Source organism: Arachis ipaensis, chromosome B5 (genome assembly GCF_059453495.1).
Source record: "Arachis ipaensis isolate K30076 ecotype BB chromosome B5, ASM5945349v1, whole genome shotgun sequence".
Classification (NCBI taxonomy): domain Eukaryota; kingdom Viridiplantae; phylum Streptophyta; class Magnoliopsida; order Fabales; family Fabaceae; genus Arachis; species Arachis ipaensis.
The window spans coordinates 90,128,786-90,143,945 of NC_142440.1; the positions used below are offsets into that span (position 1 = coordinate 90,128,786).

Below are 15,160 nucleotides of genomic sequence, written 5' to 3' on the forward strand. Positions count from 1 at the left end.
TGGGACACGCAAATGTGTCACTCAGAATTGTGTGAAACGCACAATTCCAGCATCGTTTTGGTGCAACTCTCTGTTTCCAAAAGGGTCCATAGAATCCACGCGACCTGTACGCGTCGCTCACGCTTTCGCATGGGATGTGTGTAGTGCGAGTGATGCGTTCGCGTCAGGGACGCAAACGCATGGGCCGATTTGTGCTAAACGCACACCAGCCGCACGATTCCAGCCCAACTTTCTGGACGTTGGATCTTTACGCCGATTTCCATTCGACGCCCACGCATGGCCTGCGCACTCGCGTGGGTGATTTTTTTTTATGCAATTATGCAGGATGCAATATGCAATGCTAATGTAGATGCTATGAATAATTCCAGGTTCAATGAAAATAAAATAAAACAAAAGCAAACAAAACGAAGTAAAATTGAAAAAGGAATGATCATACCATGGTAGATTGTCTCCCACCTAGCACTTTTAGTTAAAGTCCTTAAGTTGGACTTTTGATGATCTTCCTGATATGGTGGCTTGTGCTTGAATTCATCCAAAAATCTCCACCACTGTTTGGAATGCCAACCGCCTCCGGGGTCCCAAACTAGGCATGTAAAGCCCTTGAGTAAATCCAAACAAGTTCTCAGGTTCCCGGGGTGTTGAGTGCCAGGATAGATTCCAGGATCCCAAACCTTGCTCTTATATCCGCCTTTGTCTTGATTTATATTTTTCTAGCTAGGCGGTTTGGAAGTTGCATTCTCACCAAGATGGCCAAACATTCTCCGAGACCCATTCAATCGAACTCGAAACCAATCCTAACACTTCAGATTGAAGCGTGGAACCCTATTGAATCTTGCATACCAGCCTTGAGCACGAACCATTTCCCTTTTACTCTTAAAACTGCAAAGAGCTCTAAGCTGGCCATCTGTTTCAAGTAAACCATATTCAAGTGGAAAAGTAAAGATAAAAGCTATGGATTTTACCCACTTGAAGTTTGTATTAGGGGGTAATGGCCTTGGGATAGGTGTTTCCAGTGGTTTTGCAAGCTCTACTCCCTTGTATTCTTCCACTTCTTTGCAATTTTCTTCAACTGTAACCATGTCTTGATCGAAGTCTTCAATATCTTCCTCATCACTCAAATCATAAGTTGGAGGTTGCGAAAAGTCTACCTCTGCATCATCTTCGTATTCATTTGAGGAAGATTCTTCCATCTCAAAGAATTCACTTGCGGATGCAACTTCATTACTAGGAGAATTTAACTCGTGATCTTCATTATCAAGGAAACTTGCTTGTTGAATTATTCCGTCCAGGACTTCATAGGATTCCTGCTTCGGGGGTTGTGCACTATCCTCCTTAGCATCAACTGCACTTTTCCTGACGGAATTCTCCACAATTCTGGATTCCCATGGAGGTTCAGCGTCTCCTAAGTCTTTAACCAATTCTTCTTCTTCTATAATTTCAGCCTCCGCCACTTGTTCCAGTACAAAGTCATGCTCCATGTTGTCCAGTGGGGTTTCTAGTATCTTCTTCATGCTGCGTTCTTCATTAGATTGCCCACATGAAGCCATGGGGGCTCCTCGAGTGTCCGAACATCGGGGAGGTAGTCTATTTATCACTTGATTCAATTGGTGAAGTGTGGCGTGAAATTTTTCAAATGTTTCCTTGAGTTGCTCCCTAGATTCTTGGAGTGATGGATATGGACGTGGTGTATAGGGAAGTGGTGGTTCTTGGGAGTAATTGGGTTGGAATTGGGGTGGATACGGGTTAGGGTCATATGGAGGTGCATGGTGGTAGTTGGCTTGTGAGTGTGGTGGTTCAAAGCTGTGTTGAGGAGGTGGTTCATAGGCGTATGATGGGGCTTGTCGGTAATTACAAGGGGGTCCACCATAACTATTGTTCTGACATGCATTATTGAATGGTCGTCGTCCATGATAGTTTGGAAGGTGTTGTTGCCTAAAGGGTTGATCAGATCCTCGTAGCTCCGTCCATCTCTGATTGTTTTGACCTTGATGCATGTTCCTGTTATAGCTTCCATTCCTTTCAACATTATTAGAACCAAACTCAAAGCGATAGGGGTGAGAATTCATAGTAACAATTAAAAATTAAAATAAAACAAAAATAAAAACGAATAAATAGGTAAAAGAAAATATTTACAATAACCAATAATAAGGCACACAGTTGCAACTCCCCGGCAACGGCGCCATTTTGACGAACGAAACTCAAGCGTGATCTAGAATTTTCACAAATAAAATCGCGTTGTAAGTATAGCTTCTAGACCGACAAGAATTCTTTTCGTACAAAAGTTTGGTTGTCACAAGTAACAAAACCCAATAAAATTTATAACCGAAGTATTTAAACCTCGGGTCGTCTTCTCAAGGAGTTGCAGGGCAGTGTGATCTATTATTGGTTATGGAAAGAGTATATTTTGGGTTTTTATGTATAAAATAAAAAGCAAGAACAGTAAATGGCAACAAAGTAAATTGTAAGGAATTAATTTAAATAAATAATAAAAATCTTGGCAACGTATAAGGAATTGAAGTCCTATCCTAGTTATCTTTATCAGGTGTGATGAGAATTGGATCTTCCTCCCACTTTTAATTAACCTTTACTAAATAAAAGAAAGTCAAGTGAACAAATTAATTTGATCCTCAGGTCCTAGTCAACTCCTATGGAGAGACTAGAGTTATTGGAGTGCAAATTAACCAGCTAAGAATTCCAATTTCAATCAACAGCTGAGTTGATAACTCAAGTATTATAAATTTCTTAACAAAGACCAAAAGGGGAAAATAAATCTAATTTGAATTGAAATCATTCATAAGTAAATTAAAGCAAAATCAATTCTGAAATACCTCAAATTATATTAATTAAGAAAATCATAACATGAATGATTCATAAGCCAAATTGGAAAGATAAATAACAATTAAAGTAATGGGAATAAATAAAGCTAGAAAATTAATTAAAGGAATATTGAACCTGTGATTGAAGAGATCATAGCTTAAACATAATAGAAATCCTAAATCCTAATCCTAAGAGAGAGGAGAGAACCTCTCTCTTTAAAAACTACATCTAAAACCTAAAATTATGAATTATTCAGTTGTTCTCTCTCTATCTTTTGATTCCTCCATTCTCTGACTTATATTCTGTTTCTAGTTTGGATTTGGGCCGAAAAAAGGGTCCAGAAATCGCTGGGGGCATCTTCTGCAGATTCCTGTACGTGGCGTCTGTCACGCGTTCGCGTCATCTGGGAGTTTTTCGTGTCACGCGTACGCGTCGGTCACGCGTACGTGTCAATTGAATTCCGCTCAAGGCACGCGTTTGCGTCATTCACGCGTACGCGTCGATGCCATTTCTTGCCAGGCATGCGTTCGCGTCGTCCATGCGTTCGCGTCGCTGCCCTTTTCTTCAAAACTCCATTTTTGTGTTTTCCTTCCATTTTTTTGTATGTTTCCTTTTGTCCTTTGAGCCATTCCTGCCCTATGAGATCTGAAAATACTAAGCACACAAATCACGACATCGAATGGTAATAAAAGGGTAATTAAAGTTAATATTTTTAAAGCATAGGAAATATGTTTTTCACATATATCCTAATATAAGGAAGGGAAAGTAAAACCATGTAATTTACATGAATAAGTGGGTGAAAAATTGATAGAAACACTCAATTTGAGCACAAATTATATCATAATATATGGGTTTATCAGCTGGACTATGGGATGAGGAGGGATTTGGGACTGAAGACCAGCTAAAAGAAAGAAGAAGCAAGAAGAAGCAAGATGCGAAGAATAAAGGAAAGCAGCCAGAGAATTGAAAGGTGGTGTTGTTCCTTGTCTATCAAAAAGAAAGATTGTGTTTTCGTTTCACGAAGTTTAAATTCTGTTGTTTACTTTCCCGAAGTTCCAAAATAAATGTTCTGGTTTAAGTGCTTGTTTTCATCTTCATCAACTTAGATGTTATGACTTTTCCCTTTTGCTTTTTGATTCAATAAGAGAATCTGGTTGAAATAGAAAGTAGATGTCCAATGTGGTAGGAATGATAATAAAGTTCTATGGTGGAAATTTCTTGATTAGTTAGTAAGCTTAAAAATAAAAGCTGCAGGATAGGATGTCTCCTAGTAGTGTGAACTTAATTGCTGTTGTAAAGCCTTCAATTAATAATCATCCTTGGAAAAAGAAAAAGCAAGAAAGGAAAGGAAGAAAAGCCAAGAATTGGCAACCAAAAATGAAAGAAACAGATAATAAGGCTAGACACCAATAGCTTGGACCTTAGGACACATGCCTATGATGCTATTGTATTGGGATCTGCTTGGATTATTAGGTTCTGAGGAATATTTTAAAACTTGGTAACTTGGATTAACTAATCCGGGATTACCAACCGAAAATGCACAATCAAAAGAACCTGATTACAAAGCATTTAGTGACACAAAGAGGTGCTGAGCATCAATGTCTTAGGATGAATTGTGAGCCAAGTGTTTGTAGTAAATAGGTGTTGAATTGAGCCAAAACGCTTCTGCAACACTTAGCTACAACTGAAAAACAAGCTTCTAAAGAAAAAGAAAGAAAGAAAAAGTTAACAAGGATCAATAAAGAATAAGGCATTATAGCAGCAATTCTAGTTAACACTCAAAGAGACATTTCTTGATTGGAAGCTGATAATAATTGAGCTGCATTCTGTCTGCATAAAACCCCATGAACCAAATTCAATTACCTGCTAAATAAGGACATATAGGCTTATCTGTTTTCTCTAATTTCTTCTCATGTTTTAGTGCTTTCTTGGGGACAAGCAAGATTTAAGTTTGGTGTTGTGATGACAAGTCATCTTATGCTAGTTTCATAAGCATTTTTCATTGTTTCATTAGGTTTTATGCACTCTCTTGCACAATAAGTAAGTGGTTGGAGTGAAATTTCATGATTTTTGTGATTCAATCAAACATCATTTATTTTATACAAAATCATGAGATTTATGCAAGAACTAAGTGATAATTATGATTGATGCAAATTCTTGTGATTTTGGTGAAACTTTGATTACTTGTTTGGTTGATTTCAGGTGAGAAAATGAAGAAAAGAAGAAGCCATGCAGTATAGCACTGCGTTCAAATAATGAACGCCACGCTCACTTGTGACACGCACGCGTAACGGACGCTTACGCGTCAGGGATGGATTTTTGAAGATCCACGCGTACGCGTGTATGACGCGTACGCGTGCATGACGCGTACGCGTGGTAGTGGTTGGCACTCATTCTCAAAAAGAGCGCTACGTTTGATTACTCAGCATTTTCGGGCAAGATTTAAAATTGGAGGCAAAATTCTGGAAACAACGCGTACGCGTGCCTGACGCGCACGCGTCGATGGTGGATTTGGAATGAATCACGTGAACGCGTGAGTGATGCTGAAGGATGGACTTGGTATTTTCTACCCACACGCACGCGTGGGCAGCGCTCACTAAGTTAACGCTATCAACGACGCGTACGCAAGAAAAGGGCGCGCGAGCATGTTTGGAGCTGAAGACTGATAGTGACACGCACGCGTACATGACGCGCACGCGTCGATGAGCAAAGAGGCAAAAGGACGCGCACGCGTCAGAGACACGCACGCGTGGATGAATGAAGGACGCGCTCACTTTGAGAACGCAACGTTCCCCTGGAAGCAGCAATGAGGAGCCATTTTTGATCCACTTCTTCATAGGCCACAAATCCCACTCCAATTACTTGAAGACTAAATTGGAAAGTGTATAAATAGTATAAAATTTGATTTCACAGGAGCTCTCTTTTAATTTTCATTTTTTAGAATTTTAGAATTGAGATCGGATCAGAGCTTTGGCTTTCTATTTATTTTCTTTCTTCTGCTGCAACTTTTGGTTTTTGGTTCTTGGTTTTGGAACTCTGATTGGAGAATTTTTCTGAATTTCTTCGCCTTGGAGTTTTCTTTTATTTTTCCTGTTTCTAGTTTTATGAATTGGAGATCTGATCTGAATTTTTCTTTCTGTTTTTACTTTCTCTGCAATTTCTTCTTCCTGTTTGTTAAGAGAGCAATTGAGATCTAAATTTCTTTTCTGTTTCGTTATTCGTCTACAATTGTCAATTTCTCTTTTAGGATTTTAGAATTGATCTAAGTTTTCTTTCTGTTTTATCTTCTTCTATAAATTCTTCATTTCTCTTTTGGTATTAAAATCCTGATTCATCTATTTTCTGCATTTCTTCATCTAAAAGTTCTCTAATTCACTGCAATTACATTTTCCAGTTCTATTTTTATTCCGAATACCCAAATCCCTTTAATCTTCATTCAATTTAAGTTTCTTAGCAATTTAGATTCTGCAATTTTAATTTCTTGCACTTTAAGTTTCAGTTATTTACTTTTCTTGCAATTTAAGTTTTAGCTCTTTTAATTTCTTGCACTTTAAGTTTATGCAATTTACCTCTTTTGCACTTTAAGATTCTACGAATTTTCAGTCTACACTTTAGTTTACCTAAAATTTAGTTCTTGTAAATCAAATTTCACCAAAATCATCAAATATTTGCTTAACTAAATTCATCACCATACTGAAGTTGCTCAATCCATCAATCCCTGTGGGATCGACCTCACTCTTATGAGTTATTATTACTTGATGCGACCCGGTACACTTGCCAGTGAGTTCATGTGGAATCATTTTTTCCACATCAGAGGGGATTAAACATAGAAAATTTAAGGCCAAAGAAGCATGTTTTCAATCATAGCACAAAATTAGGAAGGAAAATGTAAAACATGCAAATTATATGAATAAGTGTGAGTTTAGTGGATAAAATCCACTCAATTAAGTACAAAATGTACCACGAAATAGTGGTGCATCAGTAAGACTTATCTCCATTCGCTTTACTGTCCCACTTGAATATGGTATTCTTGAAACGGATGGCCAACTTAGGAAGCTTTATAGAATTAAGCGTAACAGAAGGATGTTTAGTGGTTAGAGTTGCAAATCAAGGCTCATCAAGGTTAATACTTCAAGAACTAGATGCAAGGGTGGTACTCATAAACATTTGGTTGGATCTAAGAGAAGAGTTTGGTATTGCATAGAGAATTCAGACTGCCTGTCACCGGGTTGGGACAATGGTGATCCACTTCATGACAGGCGTAGAAATAAGATTTGGGATCCAGGCATACAAGAGGAACAATTTTGGGAGCTCTAAGTTTGTGACGAACTTCATCAAGGCTTGGGAAATTTACCTGGAATTGATAGAGCTTATTGGAAGTCCAAGCATTGGTGGAAATTTCAGGATGAGTTTAGGTACAAGCCACCATGACAAGGAGCTCACCAAATGTCCAAGTTAAGGGCAATAACTAAAAGTGCTAGGTGGGAGACAACCCACCATGGTATGATCTTTCATTTTTATTCATAGTTTTATTTTATTTTATTTTTATCAGTGTTCATTCATAATTTCTGCGTCATCACCTGCATCCTGCATAAAAAAAAAAGAAAAAAAAGGGATGTACGACGCGTAAGCATTAGTGACGCGCACGCGTCATATGGGGATATGCACAACCATTAAAATTAAACAGAGAGTTAACGCCACACGTACACGTACCTTACGCGTACGCGTCAACTGTGATTTTACCCGCCACGCGTAAGCGTCAGCGACGCGAACACGTGGACACCCATATCAGCGTAAAAGGTGCAATTGAACAGAGAGTTGGGCTGCACTGGTGCTGGAATTGCGCGAGTGGTCACGCGTAGGCGTGACCGACGCTCACGCGTCAGTGTGCATGTTTGGCCACCCACGCGTACGCGTGGGCGACGCTTACACGTCGAATGGCCAACTCAGTTTTCACGCGTACACGTGATGGCCGCGCGCGCGTCGCGCCCTGATTTTCATTTCTCACTTCTTTCTCCTCTACTTTCTCCTTCTTTCTTCCTCCTTTCTTGCTTTCTTCTTCTTCATTTCTTTAACTTCTCATCCTTATTCCCTTCTCATCCTTACTTTCCCTTCTTCATTTCTTTTATTCATTGCATTTTAATTTTTTGCATATTTTTTATTTTCTTTTCTAAACTCACTATTTTTCCATTGGTGTTATATTTTCTACCACACTGTTGACTATTACTTCCATTATTCTGGTGCTTCGTGACTTGTTTCATATTGTTGGGTATTATTATTCATAGGTCAATGCTAATTTTTATGACACCTGTATTCCATTTGCATTGATATGCACTTACACTGTCTTTCATTACCCACTCTCTCCCCCATTGTTGCAATTTTTGCGCTATTGATATGCCATTTTCTTCTACTGTTTTTTCACTTACATATTGTAGCTACCATGTAGTTGGGACCCTCATTATTAGGCATTAACCCACCTGGTGCGCAGAAATTGTGACGGTTCTATTCCTTGGTAACGGCGCTGAAAACTTTATACGCACGTTCATAATCTTAATTCTTTGTCACAACTTCGCACAGCTGACCAGCAAGTGCACTGGGTCGTCCAAGTAATAAACCTTACGTGAGTAAGAGTCGACCCACGGAGATTGTCGGCTTGAAGCAAGCTATGGTCACCTTGTAAATCTCAGTCAGGCGGATTCAAATATATTAAGAGATTATAGTGTACTAAAAGATAATTAAAATAGGATAGAGATACTTATGTAATTCATTGGTGAGAGTTTCAGATAAGCGTATAGAGATGCTTTCGTTCCTCTGAACTTCTGCTTTCCTGCTGTCTTCATCCAACCATTCCTACTCCTTTCCATGGCAAGCTTTATGTAGGGCATCACCGTTGTTAATGGCTTCATCCCATCCTCTCTATGAAAATGGTCCAATGCGCTGTCACTGCATGGCTAATCATCTGTCAGTTCTCGATCATACTGGAATAGGATTTACTATCCTTTTGCGTCTGTCACTACGCCCAGCACTCGCGAGTTTGAAGCTCGTCACAGCCATCCCTTCCCAGATCCTACTCGGAATACCGCAGACAAGGTTTAGACTTTCTGGATCTCAAGAATGGCCATCCATGGGTTCTAACTTATACCACGAAGATTCTAATATCTCGGACTCGGTCCTTTGTATTAGATATCCAAGAGATATTCATTCTAGCTTATTTACATGTAGAACGGAAGTGTTTGTTAGGCACGCGTTCATAAGTGAGAATGATGATGAGCGTCACATAATCATCACATTCATCATGTTCTTGGGTGCGAATGGATATCTTAGAATAGGAATAAGCTTGAATTGAATAGAAAAACAGTAGTACTTTGTATTAATTCATGAGGAACAGCAGAGCTCCACACCTTAATCTATGGTGTGTAGAAACTCTACCGTTTGAAAATACATAAGTGATAATGGTCCAGGCATGGCTGAATGGCCAGCCCCCATGAAAGTCTAAGATAGCATAAAACTGAAAAAAGATCTCTTACAAAGATAGTAAAAAGTCCTATTTATACTAAACTAGTTACTAGAGTTTACAGAAATGAGTAAATGATGCAGAAATCCACTTCCGGGGCCCACTTGGTGTGTGCTTGGACTGAGCATTGAGCTTTACATGTGTAGAGGTCTTTCTTGGAGTTGAACACCAGTTTGTAACCTATTTCTGGCGTTTGACTCCAGAATACAGCATGGAACTGGCGTTCAACACCAGTTTAAGTCGTCTATCCTTAATCAAAGTATGGACTATTATATATTTTTGGAAAGCCCTGGATATCTACTTTTCAACGCAATTGAGAGCGCGCCATTTGGAGTTCTGTAGCTCCAGAAAATCCACTTTGAGTGTAGGGAGGTCAGAATCCAACAGCATCTGCAGTCCTTCTTCAACCTCTGAATCTGATTTTTGCTCAAGTCCCTCAATTTCAGCCAGAAATTACCTGAAATCATAGAAAAACACACAAACTCATAGTAAAGTCCAGAAATGTGAATTTTAATTAAAAACTAATAAAAATATACTAAAAACTAACTAAATTATACTAAAAACTATGTAAAAATAATGCCAAAAAGCGTATAAATTATCCGCTCATCACAACACCAAACTTAAATTGTTGCTTGTCCCCAAGCAACTGAAAATCAAATAGGATGAAAAGAAGAGAATATACTATAAATTTCAAAATATCAATGAAACTTAGCTCCAATCAGATGAGCGGGACTTGTAGCTTTTTGCCTCTTGAATAGTTTTGGCATCTCACTTTATCCATTGAGGTTCAGAATGATTGGCATCTATAGGAACTCATAGTTCGAATAGTGTTATTGATTCTCCTAGTTCAGTATGTTGATTCTTGAACACAGCTACTTTATGAGTCTTGGCCGTGGCCCTAAACACTTTGTTTTCCAGTATTACCACCGGATACATAAATGCCACAGACACATAAATAGGTGAACCTTTTCAGATTGTGACTCAGCTTTGCTATAGTCCCCAATAAGAGGTGTCCAGGGTTCTTAAGCACACTCTTTTTTTTCTTTGGACCTTGACTTTAACCGCTCAGTCTCAAGTTTTCACTTGACACCTTCACGCCACAAGCACATGGTTAGGGACAGCTTGGTTTAGCCACTTAGGCCAGGATTTTATTGCTTTAGGCCCTAGTATCCACTGATGCTCAAAGCCTTGGATCCTTTTTATTTACCCTTGCCTTTTGGTTTTAAGGGCTATTGGCTTTTTGCTCTTGCCTTTTGGTTTAAAGAGCTTTTGGCTTTTTCTGCTTGCTTTTTCTTTTTCTAATTTTTTTTCCTATTTTTTTTTCTGCAAGCTTTTGTATTCACTACTTTTTCTTGCTTCAAGAATCATTTTTATGATTTTTCAGATTATCAAATAACAATTCTCCTTGTCATCATTCTTTCAAGAGCCAACATATTTAACATTCATAAAAAACAACTTCAACAGACATATGCACTGTTCAAGCATACATTCAGAAAACAAAAAGTATTGCCACCACATCAAAATAATTAAACTAGTTTCAAGGATGAATTCGAAACCATGTACTTCTTGTTCTTTTGTTTTTAGAACAGTTTTCATTCAAGAGAGGTGCTGGATTCATATTCATAACTTTAAGGCATAGACACTTAGACACTAATGATCATGTAATAAGACACAAATATAAATAAACATAAAGCTCAAAAATCGAAAAACAGGAAATAAATAGACAAGGAGATTAAGGAATGAGTCCACCTTAGTGAGGGTGGCGTCTTCCCCTCCATGAAGAACCAATGGTGCTCTTGAGCTCCTCTATGTCTCTTCCTTGTCTTTCTTGCTCCTCCCTCATAGCTCTTTGATCTTCTCTAATTTCATGGAGGATGATGGAGTGCTCTTGATGCTCTACCTTTAGTTGTCCTATGTTGGAACTTAATTCTCTTAGGGAAGTGTTGATTTGTTCCCAATAATTCTGTGGAGGAAAGTGCATCCCCTAAGGCATCTCAGGGATTTCATGGTGAGGAATCTCCTCATGCTCATGTTGAGGTCCATGATCTCTTATTTTCTCTACCTTTTTCTTAGTGATGGGCTTATCCTCTTCAATGAGGATATCTCCCTCTATGTCAATTCCAGTTGAATTGCAGAGGTGGCATATGAGGTGAGGAAAGGCTAACCTTGCCCAAGTGGAGGACTTGTCAGCCACCTTGTAAAGTTCTTGAGGTATAATCTCATGAACTTCCACCTCCTCTCCAATCATGATACTATGGATCATGATGGCCCGGTCTATAGTAACTTCAGACCGGTTACTAGTAGGAATGATTGAGCGTTGAATGAACTCTAGCCATCCCCTAGCCACTGGTTTGAGGTCATGCCTTCTTAGTTGAACCAGCTTGCCTCTTGAGTCAATTTTCTATTTAGCTCCTTCCTCACATATGTCTATGAGGACTTGGTCCAACCTTTAATCAAAGTTGACCTTTCTTGTGTAGGGGCGTCCGTTCTCTTCCATCATTGGCAAGTTGAACACCAGCCTTACATTTTCTAGACTGAAATCTAAGTATTTTTCCCGAACCATAGTAAGCCAATGCTTTGGAATTGGGTTCACACTTTGATCATGGTTCCTTGTGATCCATGCATTTGCATAGAACTCTTGAACCATTAGGAACCCGACTTGTTGAATGGGGTTGGTGAGAACTTCCCAACCTCTTCTTTGGATTTCTAGTCGGATCTCCGGATACTCATTCTTCTTGAGCTTGAAAGGAACCTCAGGGATCACTTTCTTCTTGGCCACAACTTCATAGAAGTGCTCTTGATGGACCTTTGAGATGAATCTCTCCATCTCCCATGACTCAGAGGTGGAAGCAATTGCCTTCCCTTTCCTCTTTCTAGAGGTTTCTCTGGCCTTAGGTGCCATAAATGGTTATAGAAAAACAAAAAGCTATGCTTTTTCCACACCAAACTTAAAATGTTTGCTCGTCCCCGAGCAAAAGAAGAAAAAAAGAAGTAGAAGAATAAGAGAAATGGGGGAGAGGGAGAGAGAGTAGGTTTCGGCCAAGTGGAAGGAGGGAGGGTTGTGTTGTGTGAAATAGAAGAAGGAATGAGGGGTTTATATAGAAGTGGGGAGGGGTTTAGGGTTCGGCCATTTAGGGTTGGATTTGGGAGGGAAAATATTTTGAATTTGAAGGTAGGTGGGGTTTATGGGGAAGAAAAGATGGATGTGAGTGGTGACGGGGTGATGGGAAAGAGTGATTGAAGTGATTGGTGAAGGGCGTTTGGGGAAGAGAGTTATGAAAAGGTGTGAAGAGGAGAGAATAGGGTTAGGTGGGGATCCTGTGGGGTTTACAGATCCTGAGGGGATCCTGTGGGGTCCACAGATCCTGAGGTGTCAAAGATTTTTTATCCTTGTACCCTTTAGACGTGTAAAACGCCCTATACATGCAATCCTGGCGTTTAACGCCAGACTGCTGCCTGTTTCTGGTGTTAAACGCTGCTTCCATGCTCTGTTCTGGTGTTTAACGCCAGGTAGATACTTGTTCTTGGCGTTAAACGCCAGCTTGGTGCCTGTTTCTGGCGTTAAACGCCAGACAGCTGCTTGTTTCTGGCGTTTAAATGCCAGACTGTTCTCCTCCAGGGTATGCTATTTTTCATTCCATTTTTCACTCTGTTTTTTATTTTTCAGTAGTTTTTGTGACTTCACATGATCATCAACCTAAAGAAAACATAAAATAACAATGGAAAATAAATAAATATAATTAGATAACATTGGGTTGCCTCCCAACAAGCGCTTCTTTAATGTCAATAGCTTGACAGTGAGCTCTCATGGAGCCTCACATATGTTCTGAGCAAGGTTGGAACCTCCCAAAACCAAACTTAAAGTTTGAATGTGGGGGTTCAACACCAAACTTAGAGTTTGGTTGTGGCCTCCCAACACCAAACTTAGAGTTTGACTTTGGGGGCTTTGGTTGACTCTACAGTGAGAGAAGCTTTTCATGCTTCCTCTCCATGGTTACAAAAGGAGATCCTTGAGTTTTAAATACAAGGTTGTCCTCATTCAGTTGAAGGATCAATTCTCCTCTGTCCACATCAATCACAACTCTTGTTGTGGCTAGGAAGGGTCTTCCAAGGATGATGGATTCATCCTCATCCTTCCCAGTATCCAGGATTATGAAATCAGCAGGGATGTAAAGGCCTTCAACCTTTACTAGCATGTCCTCTACTTGTCCATAAACCTATTTTCTAGAGTTGTCTGCCATCTCTAATGACATTCTGGCAGCTTGCACCTCAAAGATTCCCAGTTTCTCTATTACAGAGAGTGGCATGATGTTTATCCCTGATCCAAGGTCATATAGAGCCTTCTCAAAGGTCATGGTGCCTATGGTACAAGGTATTAAGAACTTTCCAGGATCCTGTTTCTTCTGAGGCAATCTCAGTTGATCCAGATCACTTAGTTCATTGATGAGCAAGGGAGGTTCATCTTCTCAAGTCTCATTACCAAATAATTTGGCATTTAGCTTCATGATTGCACCAAGGTACTTGGCAACTTGCTCTTCAGTAACATCTTCATTCTCTTCAGAAGAAGAATACTCATCAGAGCTCATGAATAGCATAAGGAGGTTCAATGGAATCTCTATGGTCTCTAGATGAGTCTCAGATTCCTTTGGTTCCTCAGAGGGAAACTCCTTGTTGATCACTGGGCGTCCCAGGAGGTCTTCCTCACTGGGATTCACGTTCTCTCCCTCCCTTGTAGGTTCGGCCATGATGGTTAAATCAATGGCCTTGCACTCTCTTTTTGGATTCTCTTCTGTATTGCTTGGGAGAGTACTGGGAGGGGTTTCAGTGACCCTTTTACTCAGATGGCCCACTTGTGCCTCCAAATTTCTAATGGAAGACCTCGTTTCATTCATGAAACTTAGAGTGGCCTTAGATAGATCAGAGACTATGTTTGCTAAGCTAGATGGATCCTGCTTAGAGCTCTCCGTCTTTTGCTGAGTGGATGATGGAAAAGGCTTGCTATTGCTAAACCTGTTTCTTCCACCATTGTTAAAGCCTTGTTGAGGCTTTTGTTGATCCTTCCATGAGAAATTTAGATGATTTCTCCATGAGGAATTATAGGTGTTTCCATAGGGTTCACCCATGTAACTTACCTCTGCTATTGCAGGGTTCTCAGGATCATAAGCTTCTTCTTCAGAAGATGCCTCTTTAGTACTGTTGGATGATTCCTTCGATCCATTCAGACTCTGAGAGATCATATTGACTTGCTGAGTCAATATTTTATTCTGAGCCAATATGGTATTCAGAGTATCAATTTCAAGAACTCCCTTCCTCATGGGAGTCCCATTATTCACAGGATTTCTTTCAGAAGTGTACATGAATTGGTTATTTGCAACCATGTCAATGAGTTCTTGAGCTTCTGCAGGCATTTTCTTTAGGTGAATGGATCCACCTACAGAATGGTCCAGTGACATCTTTGATAACTCAGACAGACCATCATAGAATATATCCAGGATGGTCCATTCTGAAAGCATATCAGAAGGACACCTTTTGGTCAGTTCCTTGTATCTCTCCCAAGCTTCATAAAGGGATTCACCTTCCTTTTGTCTGAAGGTTTGAACATCCACTCTAAGCTTACTAAGCTTTTGAGGAGGAAAGAACTTGGCTAAGAAAGCCATGACCAGCTTATCCCAAGAGTTCAGGCTATCTTTAGGTTGAGAGTCCAACTGATGTGCGGAAAACGATCCAACACGAAACTAACCGGCAAGTGCATCGGGTCGCATCAAGTAATAAAACTCATGGGAGTGAGGTCGATCCCACAGGGATTGAAGGATTGAGAAATTTTAGTTT

The 15,160-nt window shown here is 39.7% G+C and overlaps 1 non-coding gene across 1 annotated transcript; it reads left to right on the forward strand.

The window, feature by feature from the left end:
• The first annotated feature begins 14,838 nt into the window (after positions 1 to 14,838).
• Positions 14,839 to 14,946, forward strand: LOC148564919 (small nucleolar RNA R71). The gene has a single exon (XR_015885303.1). It is a non-coding gene; the product is annotated as a small nucleolar RNA R71 (small nucleolar RNA).
• The last annotated feature ends 214 nt before the right edge of the window (positions 14,947 to 15,160 follow it).